General features: G+C 42.3%; 1 protein-coding gene across 2 annotated transcripts in view; it reads right to left on the bottom strand.

Moving 5' to 3' along the window:
• Window positions 1–17418, bottom strand: part of Exn (Ephexin) — a 297401-nt gene extending 279983 nt beyond the window's left edge. For both annotated transcript variants that reach the window (XM_071658652.1, XM_071658653.1), the window contains exon 1: window positions 17183–17418. The gene's annotated coding sequence lies outside the window, so the exon portion shown is untranslated. The remainder of the gene's footprint in view (window positions 1–17182) is intronic.
• Between the last annotated feature and the right edge of the window lie 230 nt (window positions 17419–17648).

The raw sequence follows: 17648 nt of genomic DNA, 5'->3' as shown, positions 1-17648 counted from the left end.
ATATATATATATATATATATATATATATATATATATATATATATATATACGAACAACGTCTGACCAAGTACCAATATTCAGTGTACTAAATACCTTCACGTATTAGATTATACCCAACCGAACTGCCGTTTTCTCTGACGAGTCACCACCGGTGGAGGTACACAGCATCACGCACACAGTCCACATTCCACCTCAAATTATTCACCGAGACAAAAATCCACTTATTCTCAAAGCGACACAGAGCAAAATCATGATACACCGCAAAGATCAAATCAAACATCTGAAACAGGTATTCGAAGACAAGAGGCAATATGTGCCTTAAGCTCAAACAACCAATTTGATCCACAATCATCCATGGGCGATACACAAAATGCTTATGTGGCTACAAAAAAAAATTTACATTTAACAGCTTAAGGTGCAAAAAGTATGTTTCAGGTCGTGGTAACTTATAACCTAAGGATCTTACAACCTACAAGGGATCGACCAACTACAACTGTTGTTAGGATCAGTCATGTTGTGGATACTGGCTTCATAAACGACCAGTTGATGACCATTAGGTTCGATAAGAAATATATCGGGAGCTACACGGGGGAAGAGGCCATTTCAAGTCACGACATTGTGCTAGGCTATGACCCAGCAAATATCTGACAATATCAGCTAGGCTGTGACCCAGCAAATATCTAATAATCTCATGTTCAGGCAAGGTCAAATCAATCATGAAAAGTACATATAACTAATCCCATGTTTACCAAATGGCGTCCTAGCTTCGTCTCTTCGATGTATATCAACTGACTGTTATATTTCTCTCTTGTGACTCCCCTGATGATGTGATTATTACACGAAAGTGCACTTGGGAACTTTTCGTGTTTCATTTTCCCCGTGGACTCATAGGAATATCTTGATCACGCGCAAAATTGTGATCCTTTCCAACATATAACTAATATGTGTTATACGATTTGTTAACTTTATTAACCTGTGTGAGATGGCTATGATACCGAACAAGTATTTCCTGTATCAGTTACGCAAAAATAGTGTTGTACATATTTGTTCTTTGTCTTTTTGAATGTAGATACTTATGTAACCCAGCTTTTGTTGCCTCAGATCATGTGAACACATGTAAAAAAGGGTGGAGGGGGGAGGAGGGAGGGGGCGATATGCGCATTATCATAAATCATTTACCTACTACGCTATCAAATATCATGTTTCCCTCCACAACTCAAGATTGTGATAACCTTTAATATTCCTTTCTCTTTTTTTTCCCAAGCGAGTTTCAGGAGGAATATAATAATTTCAAAATGTTGGCGTCGATTATCACAGGAAAGAGAAGAGAGAGAGAAAAAAATATGAATGAAAACGCCCATAATACACGCACATAAAAGTCATTCACTGGTTCTCCAACCTTAATGCCTGGCGACCTCAGGAACTTATCAATAAACATATATATATATTCTGGTTTGAGAAGGTTGAGAAATCATATGAATAATATATGCGACAGCGCGGGGGAACAAAGGTGTAACTTGACCTTACGCTGTTACTGAGTATTTAAGGTACTGACAGCAATTGTATACGCTCCACTCACCTCCTCCTCCTCCTCCTCCAACAGAGCGTACATCAACATACCCCGACCATGAGGGTATAACCTTTAGGTAGGACGACCTAGCCTTTGACCTGGTCTTCGAGAGAGAGAGAGAGAGAGAGAGAGAGAGAGAGAGAGAGAGAGAGAGAGAGAGAGAGAGAGAGAGAGAGAGAGAGGTGAAAGGTCGTACCTCCACACTCAAGAGGTCGCACCTTCGTCTTAAGAGCTGTAAGGCCGTGTTCAAGGGTCGAACTGTCGTGTTCAAGGGTTGTATTGTCGTGTTCAAGGGTCGAACTGTTGTGTTCAAGGTACGAATTGTCGTGCTCAAGGGTCGTACTGTCGTGCTCAAGGGTCGTACCGTCGTGCTCAAGGGTCGTATTCCCGTGCTCAGGGGTCGTACCGTTGTGCTCAAGGGTCGTACTTTCGTGCTCAAGGGTCGTACCGTCGTGCTCAAAGGTCGTATTGCCGTGCTCATGGGTCGTACCGTTGTGCTCAAGGGTCGTATTGCCGTGCTCATGGGTCGTACCGTTGTGCTCAAGGGTCGTACCGTCGTGCTCAAGGGTCAAGACCTACGAAACGGCACAGGAGTGAAAATAAAGGTCACCAGTTTATCAAATCATTTGTTTACTACAAGTTCAACAGACGATCATGAGTTTCCCACAGTTCACAACAAACTGGGGGAAAAAATCTTGACAAAACATATTGTTTCATCCAAACAAGAAAAAGAGAAATTTACCCGTAAAAGAAAACGGCGCGCCGTCACAGGCGACGTGGATTATGGTGAGGTGCATCACTCGCTCCCCCCAACACTAGAACGCACCTACGCCGAGCAACACGTAAGATGCTAGAACGCACCTACGCCGAGCAACACGTAAGCTGCTAGAACGCACCTACGCCGCGCAACACAAAAGATGGAGTAAATGCAACTTCAAAATATATCACTCCGTATAGTCTTAGTCCAGTCCATATCGAAATGAACAAACTCTCATAACAACCAAGTCATTTATTCCCATACGGTATGACCAGGAACTGTGCCATTAAACCAAAGTGATACATACGTTAATCTCTCTCTCTCTCTCTCTCTCTCTCTCTCTCTCTCTCTCTCTCTCTCTCTCTCTCTCTCTCTCTCTCTCATCAGCCCCCCTTCCCCACCCCCTCTGATAATACAGCTATCACAGCCAAGAGACCAGCGAACAGTTTACGCTAACAGTATATGACGTACCCACTCACAGAAGGTCGAGACGAGGCCATCGTAAACTCTTTGCAGGCGTCTTCCTTGAGGATAACAGGGAAAGAGCGGGCCCTGTGTGTGTGTGTGTGTGTGTGTGTGTGTGTGTGTGTGTGTGTGTGTGTGTGTGTGTGGCACCTAGCTTGCACAGCCTCTTCGTCTGTTCCATACGACTGAACTTCCTCAGCAGGTTGAGATAAACTGCTGGGGTTGTACTGCTCTGTGTACAGACGACAAGTGGCGATCACTCTATACAACCAGATCACACGAAAGAATTCTTAAAAGAACAGTATACCTCATTCACGAACGCAGAGTCTCGCATGTAAACATCCGTTTCTGTAAAAGCCAGTGAGCGTATTGAAGTAAACACTATAAACATCCACTAACGATAAACCACCACAAGTTAACGACCATTTGTCATTCGCTCTATGATCACAAACCACGTTCCTGTCATTTCCCCATATTCCACAACAGCAAGTGATACTGACTGACATGTAAAAAATACAATCATGTTACCTCGAGGAAATCTAGTGTAAACACAACTTACATGGTTTGAAGACTTTCTGATTAAAGAATATGACAACATAAATTACTCTATCAATAATGTATATATATATATATATATATATATATATATATATATATATATATATATATATATATATATATATATGATACTGCCAGGTCGACTATACAATCTTTTATCTTGTGGGCAAAACATCCATTGATTCTGTCCCCCTTCAGAACACGTAATGACTCCTGTTAAACCACAGACTAACGACAAACTAACCTAGTTTGTCACAAACAAGCAGACATAAACAGTCTCTTCTTTTGACAAATCCTTTAACACTCCACCGAAAATCGTGTACAAGAACGAAAGAGCACTAGGGTAAATTCTCAAAAGCTTGGGTGACAAATCTAACTCACAGTCATAGATCTCGCTCAGTGAGCTTACAAGAATACAACACACGCATGTACTGCCTAACAGAGGAAGAGAATTGCTCTACATAGTCCTCACTAACTACACGCGAGCACTGAACAATGTGCTAACCTACTGGGCGTCAGCGTAACCGACTGCAGTGAACTGCCTGCCTCTATTCACGCTCCACAAACACTGTGCTAATTACAAGCGCACTTTTCTGCTCTCACACTCAGCCTACAACCAGGCCACGCATTCTCTCTCTGTCATATGTATATAAGAATTTCCAATCTACCTCTCATGTAGGAGTAACTGGAAACATAAGACTTACCCAGCTACATATGGCAGGCGGACCATGGGCCTAACACACACACATGTGAACCACATTTCAAGTCAGTATGTTACATGATGTACGTGCGCGTGTCTGCTTTGATGTTTTATTCAGATACCCCCAGCTTTAATCATATGGTCTATATTTCCGTTATTTTTCCGGGGTTTACTTTTCAATATGTAGTTCACTACTAATACTGCTTGGGTTGGTAATGATATTTGCTTGAGCACACATTGGGGTAACACGAGTTTGACTGATCATAACGAGGGAGGTTGATTTGTTTACCTCACAGCAGCCAACAACAAGACACGGTCAAATCATGTACTCAATCGTGGCCATCTGAGAGGGACTGCGAAACAAGACTGGAGGGAGGCGAGGGTGAGGAAGCGAATACTATGAGCTCCTCAGGTGAGTCTGTAGACTCACGAAACATGGGACAATGGAAAGATACAAAAACAGACAACTGTGTGCAGCTTTTGCTGTATGAGGAAAGTGGGAGGTATGATAACGACTGGTTTAAAGATAATGAATGAAGTGAACGTTGAAGGTTCACAATACTGAAAAGATTACCAGCGTTGGGTTACATACACCACACCAGCAGACAATGCACCGTAGAATCCGCCCTGGTGATCACAGAGAAGGAAACAAGATTCTAAGCGTTTAAGAAAATTGAGAATTGAGAGGAGCTATGAGGACACTGGAGAGTTAGTGGGGGCATTGCTTAAACAGAAGAGTCTCCTCTCTCAGTCATGAGCTGGACCAAAGTATGTTTCCAAAGAGGGAAAATTCTTTAGGTTTTTCACACACATGAAACAGACGCGCAAGGATGGAAGGTCGCTCAGAGGAACATTCCCCCCAAAACACGTCCGCGGAGGTGAGGAGACATGTCCGGTTCGTAGTGGCCTGCCCACTTGCAGGTGGGGGAGTACTCGGAAGACCTTGTGTGACCAAAGTACGAGAAAGGTCAGAGGTTCAAGTAGGCGGAGGTGGGGAGCTGAGGGGCGGGGAGCTGAGGGGCGGGGAGCTGAGGGGCGGGGAGCTGAGGGGCGGGGAGTTGAGGAGCGGGGAGCTGAGGGGCAGAACTAGGTGAGAAATCATCTAAAGTTCAATGAGCAGGAAATGATAAGGTGAGGAGAAGGGTGGTCTGTTGGATGCAAAACAGTTACTTGAAGTAACTGATGCAAGTCCAGTGTATCAATAAGACTTGATGTTAATTACCTTGTGCCTTGCGTCCTCTGCTAAATGTGCTCATCATATCCAAGTACTGGCCACTTGCAGACTTACCCCACCTCATTAACGTGACTTGAAATGACCATGAAATTCACGCACTGATTACGAGAGGCACTGCTCCTCCTTACACACTCCTACATGATCACCCTATACTTCAGTCTAAAAGTTCAAGTCCATCGAGTCTCCGGTATGTCTTGCCCAAGCCTCAGTATGTGGCCCGGTAAGCAGAGAGATTAACAAATTAGCTAACTGTTGCTTTAACGCTATATGTCAGCCACTTTATGTTAACTGAGACGGCTCTGGGAACTGAATGCCCTAATCAAGGCCACCTCATTAACGCTAAATATATACCCTAGGCCAAACCAGGTGCCCAATTTATCGACCAGCCTCTAGGGGAGGATGAACAGCTGGGTGGACTGTGGACCGACAGCCGAGACCAGAATTCGAACCTATGCGGGGGGGCCCGCGAATGTCACAGTTAGGAACGCTATCAGATACACCACGGAGGTCCAATTCCCACCCAATCTGTGTGGCTTTTATGATCTCACTTCGAATTTATCTAGTCATAAACGGATGATTATTAAAAAAAAAAAAAAATATTTAACTTAAAAACACCATTATGTGGCTTACTAGTCTTATAGCGTGGTTTCACTCGTCTACTGAGGGCCAACTGGTAAGCGGCTTCGCTACACGAATACCTACGTGATCGTAATCACGTACTCTATTTCCTTTATAAGACTTTCCGTCTCAGGCCACAGATTACCCTAATGGCTTAACTTGATCTGATAGGCTGTTTGGTCTACCCTTACGAGTAAACTACCGGTTCTACGGGCGTGATCATACGCTGTAAACCTTTACGCTACGCAGGATACGAATTCGTAAATTACTGACGTATTTTTGTGGTCGAGCGAACGGTCCTGTTACGTGGCGAGACTTATGATGTGGTTGGTTAAGTTTTATTGTCTACCGAACGCACTCCGTGACTCTGATAATCCATTGTGTCCTTCTGACGTGGGGCGACTGTTCGGCGTGGTCGCTATTCATATGGTTTAATCCATTACACAGTTCTTCATGCAGTTTACCTTCTGTATTCCTAGGTTTACTTCTCAGTAATGTAATTCTTTATGCGGTTTACCTTCCATATTCCTAGCTTTACTTCTCTAATGTAAATATGCGGTTTACTTTCCATATTCCTAGGTCTACTTCTCAGTAATGTAATTCATTAATATCATCGTTATCCCATTTTTGTATTTTAGTTTCCATATCAACAGTTTACCTCTCGGTTTACGAATCTTGTCTTAAAACCATTTTTAACTCTTCCTATTTTAGTAGTGTAAACGACAAGGCTCGGGCAAAACAAATCACATGCCTTAATAAAGTGGTGTTTGGCCGAATTAAAAGGTAAACTGTAAGAGAAAAAGAATGGACATAAACTGCATCTCCTTACTGTGGAAATGGTATAGGATGAGGGACACACACACACACACACACACACACACATATCGATGACGTGATCAGCGAATTCGAGATACGTAGGGACAGAGCAATCAGAAGACATAACATGATATCAAGCTAGAAATTTAACATGAGAGAAATAAAGTACTTTTATAGTTAAAGACTGGAGGATGAAAGGAAGGGAATGACTGAGGGCATGGTTAATGCAATCAGTATACGTGAGTCTATGAGGTATGATAGCAAAGAATCTTGAGGAAATGGGGTCCCCTGAGTGTTAACTGGGGTCCCCTGAGTGTCAAATGGGGTCCCCTGAGTGTCAAACCTCCCTCCCCGTCCAGCAGTACAAATGCGTAGATACACACATATAGAAAAGAATGACGCTGCTTCGCTGGGTGTGGAGGAAGAACGTTCATAACGGCTAATCCCCAGTTGGCTGGTCTCCACACATAAACTACGGGAAGCTGCCAGCCACTGGCGCGGCACGGGGTACAAGCCTCGCTTAAATTGTTAGTACAACCGTTCCTCTTCTGTCAAAACCCTTCATTATCAGTTCAACCTTATAACTCAAGAGATTCTTTGTTATTCCTCTGCATTCTCCTCTATACCCATATTTACTTGGTTAGCAGCCTATCAGTCTCCATTCGCCATACACTGTGCTCTCTGTGGCCAGCTGTGGCAAACGTGGCAACACAGTTCATCCGCAGCTAAAGTAACTGTGTCCCTCAGCTCTCGTCTTCCTGTCTGAGAAGCCTAGCCAAGGCCATCCTGTAGCAAGTGCTAAACTGTGTAAGCAAATGCTGCAGTCCCTCCCAGAAACCACTGCAAGATGTATCTTTAAGGCTAAGTGAAGGTCCCAGGCCAAACTGTGAGGTCTGGGATGAGCCTCCGACACCAACGCAAGATATACGTAAAATAAGGTAAGGTAAAGAGAGAGAAAATAAAGGTAAGGCAAGTTGCGGATGCAAAGACCATTGAAACCATCGTAAGGTATACGTAAGGTAAGGTAAGGTGCCAGACCCCAGCTGTGGGGGTAGAGGAACCTCCGCCACCACCGTACGGTATACACAAGACAAGGTCACCAACCAGGCTGTTGGGGTAGAGACGATCCTTGGTGAGCGTCGTAAAGTATATGTTAGGTAAGCTACGACCCCAGCTGGTAGTTCAACACCTGCTGCAGGAATGGTACTCGCAGTTCATTCTCAGTACTTCAGCATCAACCTGCTGTCCTGCAGTGGCTTTCTAGCAGCCAAAATGCCGTGTCTTTTTCCTCTAGTAATCACAGAGTATATTTCGCAGCGCGATATTAAAGAAACACAATGCACTCAAAAGACCTCATTAAGTTACTTCGTGAAGATAATACTGTCGATGTGTTGAAGTCTCCACACTCAACAGCAAACAAACACATACGTCCATATAATCATTTACTGGAGCCGGACACCTTGCCTTACCCCCACAGTGAAGAAGAATGAAGAGGAACTTGTGTTAAAAAACCTACACGTCTGTAGGCGAGTTTTGTTCTAATATATTCATTGTCTAGATATACGCAGACAAATGATTTAATTGCGAGTATGGTTGAAGGGCACATACCCTCGGGGTAGGTAAGTGACAAGGAAACCCCAACGTAACTAAACAGGTGATACGTCAGTAGATAAACACATGTACTAGAAACCTGCATACCAGGCCAGGTGGTGAGTCCCAGGTGGCAAAAACCTGAATAGCTGGGTAGATGGCTGAGTATAAGGTGAACACGTATACTTGAGAACCTGATGCGTGAGGTGGTGGTGAGTGTCAGTGTGTGGCTATGTAGCCGAGACCTTATACCACATAGTGAGGATAAGTATACCACTGTGAGGTGTCACTCCAGTCATTAGGTGGACGAAGATTAATACACAACTCATAATTCCACATACCTATATGATGGCGGTGTCGGCACGGGATCCACGAGTCAAGGTGGCAAAAAAAACAAAATAAAAACTTGTTGACTATGGCGCACATATACCTTGTGTATTTAAATCCTTCACACCTGAGGACAATGGTACGTACGTGGTCCGAGCATGCGAGGTCCTCTTCCTCCTCACCAACAAACAACAATGGACAATTACCGAACACTGCCGTTACGTAACCGCTTTTTTTTTTCTCTCTCTCTCCCCGTAGTCCTAGCAATGCAACACATGATTTATGGTATAATACCAGTTATCCTGTTTTGTGGACTATTGAGATAGGATACTTTTTTATAAATTATCCCGTATCACTCTTACGTCAACATCTATATTCACGCACACACAAAAGTAATGCGGCACGACTGTACAAAGTCCCTTTCTATACTGTACAAACAGGTACTTACAATTTGATAAATACATTTACACTGCGCTAACCTGACTGCTTTGTGTCCCCTTAGGTCATAAACGAATCATTAAATGGTACGCTGAAATATACGTGGCTAAACAGTATAGTAACACAGTAACAACTTAGGTAACTGTCACACGAACGGAGATGAATTCTAGGCACTACAGATTGTTACCAGGTAACAGGTTCAGCTACTGAAGGTTTCTAAGTAACGGGCTAAAACCCACAGTCGTGGATATGTCTACTGCGTAACAATATACAGTTCTGGTGGTGGTTAGTTAAGAGGGTAACAGGTTAAGGAGAAAAGTATTAGAAACGAAGACTAAACAATTCTATCCAAATACTAGAGATGATTATCACTAAGATGAGATATGAATATTCATACTTAACACTGTGTACTTGGCTATAATACAAAGGTACAGGACATGGCTCTAACTCATCAAATATCTGTGTACCTGTAGTAATCACGCTATACTACACAATCATTACTATACTATATTATAAAAGAACTGAAAATGTTTGACACCATTCTAAACTATACTACAAAAGAGCTGAGGAGAGCCAATATGAAAGTATGGATGACACTGGGCTAGGACACGACTTCCTGTGCCCTGTGATGTCCTGGGCTATAAAATATACTTTAGAGAGATAGTTGAGCTACGTAAGTGTTAAGTAATCATTTGGAACATTATATATTTCTAATACATTACTAAATTACTTGGAGTATTATATTTCCACTATATAGCCTAGCCATGCTCACATATAGCGACCATACCTCACACAATGTTCAAATAATATCAAACTAAAGATAGATTTAGCATGTTAGTAGAGGTTGTTGTTGTTGTTTTCAACCTTCTGTTGATTATTTACAAGTATTTCACATTTTCTTATTTATGTTAACCACAAACTTTCACCTTGTTGATTCTTTATAAGTATTTCACATATTTTATTTATGTTAATCCCAAACTTTCTCCTATCTTCATAACCCTCACCACTACGCCTTTCACATGATAATGTACAGTAACATTCTGCACTTATTCTGTCCTCTAAACACCACAGTACCACTGATAAATAAATAAAAAATCACTATCCAAAACAGTACCAAATGGCTGAAGTATTAACAAATTTATCAAAAAAGAAAAAAGAAAAAAGAAACAGCAATGTTACTTACCTACACTATAAATACTACTGACTTAATATGTCATAGAGATATAGCAAGGACAGAGGCATCTAAAGGTGTGGGAAGCACTAGGTTCCAGGCAGCCGTCACACATAATGACATTCATCCACCCTTAAACACGCCCAGCTGCCTCCCTCCTACTCCACCACACAGCATTTTGTGCCGACTCTACCTACCTCTTGGCTAGGCTCTGCCCTTCAGCGCCATGGAGAGATAATTTTGCTAATAAACAGCCTGTTAGCATATTCAATGATATACTGACATAAATATTCTTTATACCAATATATTCTTGAGTGGCTAAAGACTATTTTCAAAGTCATAACCTGTTTACATTTTACACTGGCTACGGGCTTGGCACTAACTCTTCCTCACCAAAGTAAAATCATTTTGCTTACCGGTGCAAAATTATATCCCCCATTTCACTGAAAAAAATAGTAGTATCATTTCCATAAATATATTTCTCAATCTACAAGGCTAAACGTAATTTTGGTGGACCAATGCAGCCTTTCTGTATTTCAGTATCAAGTGAAATTACTATTACAAGGAACAAAACAAATTTAACTTTAACTAACGTTTCTGTACTACAGAATACAAAGACGAACATTTTATGATACCCCTTGAGAAAGCCGCTATGAACGTTGGATGTGACCTTCGACCTGATCCCTTCAGGTTTAAGCTACGTTACATGCAATCATATCCATGGGCCGTACCGCTGTGCTGAACATTCAAAAAAAAAAAAAAAAAAAAAATTCCATTTTCCACATAACCCTGTTTATTGAAGACCATTTTATCTCGTATCTTCAACAACAACATGTATGCATACAATAGCGCTAACCATAACATACGAAGATAACGTTCTGTTACGTTCACACTATTCGTGTTAGGTGGCTCCACACACTGTAAGCGTTCAAGGCAGGCAAGGAGCTCAAAGCAGTCCGTGGTCGTGCAAGCAGAGGCAAGCTAAGCTGGGCAACTGATGTATGCTTGATCAGTCGCCTCAGCCCACGCTTCCGGTCAGGGTCGACTCTGCACAACCTCAAATGTTTACTTATATTACAAGTTCACTTTACAGGTGGTATCATACGTGTGTACCAGACAACAACCTTACTTAACATGCTTGTTCAAGATACGCAATTTAGTCGTTTCTAACTACCATTTCCTCTTCAGTTCTACATGGTGATTCAAGGCGAAATAGACTACCTAAACACCATACCGAGTTTATTACACAGGCTCTTGTCCCGTTCATATATGTAAAACATAACTACACATTTACAGCAAAATCTGGTGTTTTAGATACCACAAATACGCGGCGGTTGCCTCTGTACTGAACACAACAGGAAGAAAATAACGCTAAAGTTAACAGTACTGTCCAGGTCGTACTGGCCAGCACAGGAAATGTCCACTTAATGCCGGTGGTGGTAACGGTGTGAGGAGTGAGATTAATGGGTCCAGCAGCAACAGGTGCGGCCTGTACGAGGAGGAGGAGGAGGAGGTGCTACAACCATCCACCTGAGGAACACCAGACCGAATACTCGGAGCGTCATGTTACCTTGGCCTTGCCGTTACCCTTCGGTATGAGGGGCTCCTCTCGTCCTCTTTCACTAGGCTACCTTTGCCTCCCCCCCTCAATTTCACCGTCTTGGCTATCCAAAGCACTGCAGAGGATCTATCATCTTTTTTAATCTCACTGTCTTGGCTACCCAAAGCACCGGAGAAAATTTATATCTTTTTGAAGGATTCAGATGACTGTTTACGAAGTTTTCACGTAATACACCACCATTCCAGGCCCTTACGCCTGCGCAAAACCACCATGCGTAGCTCTCACATATGTAAACCAATGCCTTCACTTCTTTTCAAAATATTTCCAAATCAGGTTAAAAGCATCTTTCATCACGTGTTCACAAGGACTGCACGAAAACACCTCGTGTATATGACACCACAACCAGTCATGTTTGTCAACCACAAAAACAGATCGTCATTGCCACAACTGGCTAAGTACGAGTCAAATATCACGAAACCTGGCTTAGTGATCAGTAATCATGCATCTCAATCATCTATCACCAACACATATGTAAAATATAAATGCACGTGGTTCCACACACACTTGTGATTAAACTGTTAAATCTTATGGCGAAGATGGACAATCATGAGGACAAAAATGAACGCCTAACGAGTGCAGACAGACACAGGGGAATGTGGAAGTTTGGAAAATTAAAGCCAACTTTCCTTACAACCACTGGATTCCTCCTGGATCTCCTGCAAGTTCGAGGCTGCGATCCAATCACACAAGCAGAGTAATGATGGACTCCTTTGGATCAAGTTCTCCATTAACAATATACCCTTCTAAATCCACTGACGATAATATAACCACTCCAGACTTCCCTCGCGGTATAACCAGAAGCAGGTGGCGTCCGGTAACACCCATAACCGTGTGTGTGTGTGTGTGTGTGTGTGTGTGTGTGTCTGAGTAGGAAGAGAGGAGTGTGAATGGTTCCAAGTGAAGGTTGGACTACGCTATGGGTGTGATGTCACCATGGTTGTTCAATTTGTTTATGGATGGGGGGTGAGGAAGGTTAATGCGAGAGCCTGAGAGAGAAGCTACAGGGGATGAGACGGCCCGGGAAGTGAGTCAGTTGTCTGATGATACTACAGCACTGGTGGCAGATTCGAGTGTGAAACTGCAGAAGTTGATGACTGAGTCTGAAAGATGTTTGAAAGGAGGAAGTTCAGAGTAAATGTGAATAAAAGCAAGGTTATAAGATTTGCCAAAGTTGAGAGACAGTTTAGCTGGAGGTGTGAGTTTGAATGGAGAATCTTTAGAGGAAGCGAAGTGTTTTAGCTACCTAGGAGTGGACATTGTAATAAATGGAACCTAGGAAGCGGAAGTGAGTCACAGGGTGGACGAGGGGGCGTACGTTCTGGGAGCAGTGAAGAATGTGTGGAGAGAGAGGTAGAGATCGTTATCTGGGAGGGCATAAAGTATTATGTTTAAAGGTGCAGAACTCCCAACATTATCATATGGATGCAAGGCATGGGCTATAGATAAGACTGTGCAGAGGGGGGGGGGATATATTGGAAAAGAAATGTCTGAGAACTATATGTGGTGTGACATGGTTTGATTAAGTATTCAAAGGGTAAGATGGAGCTGTGGTAATAAAAGAGTGTGGTTGGGAGATCTGAAAGGGCGTGCCGATTGGTTTGGACTTATGAAGAGACTGAGAAGAAAGGTTGACTAATAGGATACATGAATCAATAGTGGAGGGAACAAGGAGAATGGGGAGACCAAGTTGGAGATGGAAGGATGGAGTGAAAAGGATTTTGAACGATCGGGTTCTGAATATGAAGGAGGGTGAAAGGCATGAACGGGGCCGAATCCATTGGAACTATGTATTATGCAGGGGTCAACGTGCGGTCAATGGACTGAACCAGAGTATGTGAAGAATCTGGGGTAAATCATGGAAAGGTCCGTAGGGCCTGGCTGTGAATAGGGAGCTGTGGTTTCGATGTGTTACACATGACAGCTAGAGAATGGATGTGAGCGGATGCGGCCTTTCTTCGTCTGTTCCTGGCGCTAGCTCGCAAACATGGGAAACGTCAATTAGGTATAACTGTATCTTTGTGTGTGTGTGTGTGTGTGTGTGTGTGTGTAGGCAGGTAACGCAACGTACGACTGATCTCTTTGTGAAACATGCAAATGGTTATATCAAAGGAAACGAAATATAAAAAAAAAAAACTAGTTTTTATCTCCTAGCCATTAACTACAAACACTGGTTATCATAACCGTCCATCCCATGCCTTTTAAATCCTTTCATTAACGATAAAAAGCGACAAATTTCTTGCACTCAGCAGAAAGAAGAAAAGGCATTCAAGTGGTGGCGCTTGGGAAGTAGGTAGTACACCCCATTACCCTCCCTCACACGGTGATTCCCGTTATCTGGCGCGCTCTGCTGCTTTCTTCAAATACAAGAATCTTCTTTTAACGAACACGTCACCCGAATTCGCACAGATTTCATCGAAAACGATGAATTTTAGCTGAACTCGTTCTCTTACTCCACCTACTGTGAAACACATAACCGCATCTGAACTGTAATAACCGTCTAAATTATATTGTTTGTGCCACATTCGCACGGTCCTGATTCAGAGAACGTGACGTAAGCATGACCACTGCTTAATCACGTTAAGTTATTAAGACAATCCCACAAGGTCACGTTGGCTGTTACAGCGTTTTCCCATAGCACCAACAAAAGCTATGTTTTCTGGTTATCAAAGCTCTCTCCCACGGTGGGCCATTACCGTGCTTTTGTTTATTACTCTGGGAAAAGTTAGTAAGGCTACTTACTACAAGTGTTCTCTCGTAAAAAGCATCATAATGAACAATTGTAATAGGCTATTACACTGCTCTCCCGTAATAGGCTACTAAATTCTCCTCCATAATAGGATTTTACACACTTCTACCGTAATATGCTATAACATAAACCATGCGATAATTCCTAATACAAAACTCATCTAAACAACCAAGAGCGAGATGTGAAGATGTGACAGACCATAACAGTGCTTTCCGGAGTGCCATGACGCTACCTAAACTACATATATATATATATATATATATATATATATATATATATATATATTCCTCTATAATAACCTTAGGCGTCACCCGCTAGGCTATTGCATGGCTCTCATGCTATATCATGGGCGAGGCTATTTACGCTACTACAGTTCTCTCAAACAATTCTATGGGCGGGGGTCACTTAGGCCATTACAGTGGTCTCCCGTTTATACTACTGGCAAAGTTTTTACTACAGCGCCCTACTACAACACCACATGTGACACGACTCACTCTATTTTGCAACAAAAAGAACCTCTCACAAAAACGCATCTCATGTTTCTCATCTAAACAACTCGCATGAAGAGGGACGTAACATCAAATACGACGATCCAAAATAAAAAAAAAAATCCATAATTTTTTTGAGTGTGTATTACAACTACGTCTAAGTAATCACCTGCATTAATCACAAGCCGTCAGGATGAAGCTGGGAAAATTGATCAGTTAACACGAGAACTGTTTTTCCTGATGGTTTACTAGGCGAGACCTTGGCTCAGCCTGGGTGTATACACAGTGACACCAACCTTCATTGACTCAACACAAGCTTACGAACAACAAGAAATGTTCCTCATCTTTTTTCCCCATCTTCAACTTTAAGAAATAAAAAAATCTATCTGCAGTTCAGTGGAACAATATTGGTGGCAATACTTTCACGAAATACATGTAAATCATTCATTTTCACACATATTCGAGACGCAAACTCTAGATGCAACTGTTGGAAAAATCCCTTACTTGCTTTCTCAAAATTAGCGCTCAAAAATTACTTTCATTTCCATTTTCTCCAATTATACCTTATACTCCGGTTGCCGTGTCTACACTGTAGTTTTACTACCGTTCCCTAACTGGGGACTCCAAGTATTCTCATTACTGTAACTCATCAGAACCTGTTCAAAACAACCAAATAACCCAACAAAGGCATTATGTATTCACTAGGTGGGAGTCGTTCATATATACGCAAACCACAAATGTGGCCTAAACTACAATGCATGATGAAGATAGCTTTTGCCATCTATCGGGAATATATGTTAACAACTGCATCTATCAAGAATAATGTTGACAAATGCATCTATCAGGAATATATGTTGATAATTTCTCAAGGAACCAAATCATTCAGGGAATTAACGACAATAAGGGCAAAATGCCGGTGTAACACAAGGGACACCAGAGCATCCATTGCTCCTGCGAGAACAATTTACGTGGCCAGAATACCTTCCACTCATCTCTGTCCATACAAAATGAATTATAACAAAGATGAACTTTCCGCGAAGTGGGCAGGTCATGTCGCTGTCTATTTCCAAGTGGCACAGCTCAAATGCAACCTACCCGTCAAACAGCTAACAAGCAAATCACGCTCACAAATTTGTAGATTAATTACATTCCTGTTAATGCACATCTTTGCACATTATCTTGTTCTCTCTCAATACATCTTTGGCTTATATATCAAAAGGTATTCAATGCTCTTGCTTCAGGAGACGAGTAAACCAGATTTCTTAAGACTGAAGCAAAATGGTCTTGGTCAACACCTGTTTATGTTGAGACCAGGCAAAGACCCTCCCGGCTGATGGCGTCTTTTTACTTTTCTTTCTCTAACTCGGGAAATGCACTCCACCACCATACTGCTCAATTGTGCTTGAGTCTTATCTCTAACCAATTTACCTTAAAAAGTAGAAAAAACTGCATCAAAATCTACAGGAGAGGTTACCCTACCAACTACATGACACTTGACAACATTGCTTACTGATGCAAGTTGTCATTCAGGAATCAGGAAAATTTGTATACGACAGATGCCTGAGTCAGCAACTTCAAGAGCCTGTGTCAGCAATACCAGAAACCTACTAGCAACACCACGAACTGTGTCATCAACACCAGAACCTTTTGTTAGCAACACTAGGAACCTGTGTCAGCAACACATGGAGCCTGTGTCAGCAACACCTGCAACACGTCAGCCGTAAGCTGCCTAGGCTCATCAGCTGTACGTGTTATGGGTCTACCAGCACTGGTCAGCAAGGTGTCAGCCTGATATCCCAGGCTGGTGCCATCCAAATCGACCCTGAAAATCTCTGGCTGGTGGAGGAACATGTGAATGGGACGGATAAAACTCCTTACAAAATATAATAATATACTGTACGTTTCTATGAACAATCTTAGTAATATCATCAACAGGAATTAAACACATGACTTACCTGCTTACTAAACATGACTGAAATATAACCCGTCTTTACTTATGTTACTATCAATGATGGTATATACATACATATGATTATTCTTACCTCTCCAAGCAACAGACTCAAAACTACATACACAAACTTACCTGTGCACAGCCTCCAGGTATAAATATACACTTGTCACAGGTTAACACTCAACCTTACACGTTACTAATTCACAGTAAACACACACTGACCGCACTTAAAATGACACTATTACTGGGCGGTTACACGAGCACAGAAACTTGTGTTTCAGCGAGAATCACGACAGGTGATACGAACAATCCAAGTTGGCGGTAGAGCTCCAGCCAGCCTGCAACCCCTATGCCCTCCCGATCAACACTAACTCCTGACGGCTGCCTCCTGGCCTGACTCGGTTATCCCTGGCCCGCCGCGCCATCAGTTGCCTCGCTCTCTATACCTCAAAACTCATGACATATGTTGAAAGGTTCTAATCTAGATTAGGATTATAGTTCCTTACGATTCATATACGATATAAGAAGGAGTATAATGTTGTTAAAAACCGACAATATTGTCAGAAGATGGATTGTCAATTTGATAAATGTCATTTGA

Source organism: Panulirus ornatus, chromosome 66 (assembly GCF_036320965.1).
Source record: "Panulirus ornatus isolate Po-2019 chromosome 66, ASM3632096v1, whole genome shotgun sequence".
NCBI classification, from domain to species: Eukaryota; Metazoa; Arthropoda; class Malacostraca; order Decapoda; family Palinuridae; genus Panulirus; species Panulirus ornatus.
Note: the sequence above shows the minus strand (reverse complement) of the source record. Positions and strands in the feature narration are given on the sequence as shown.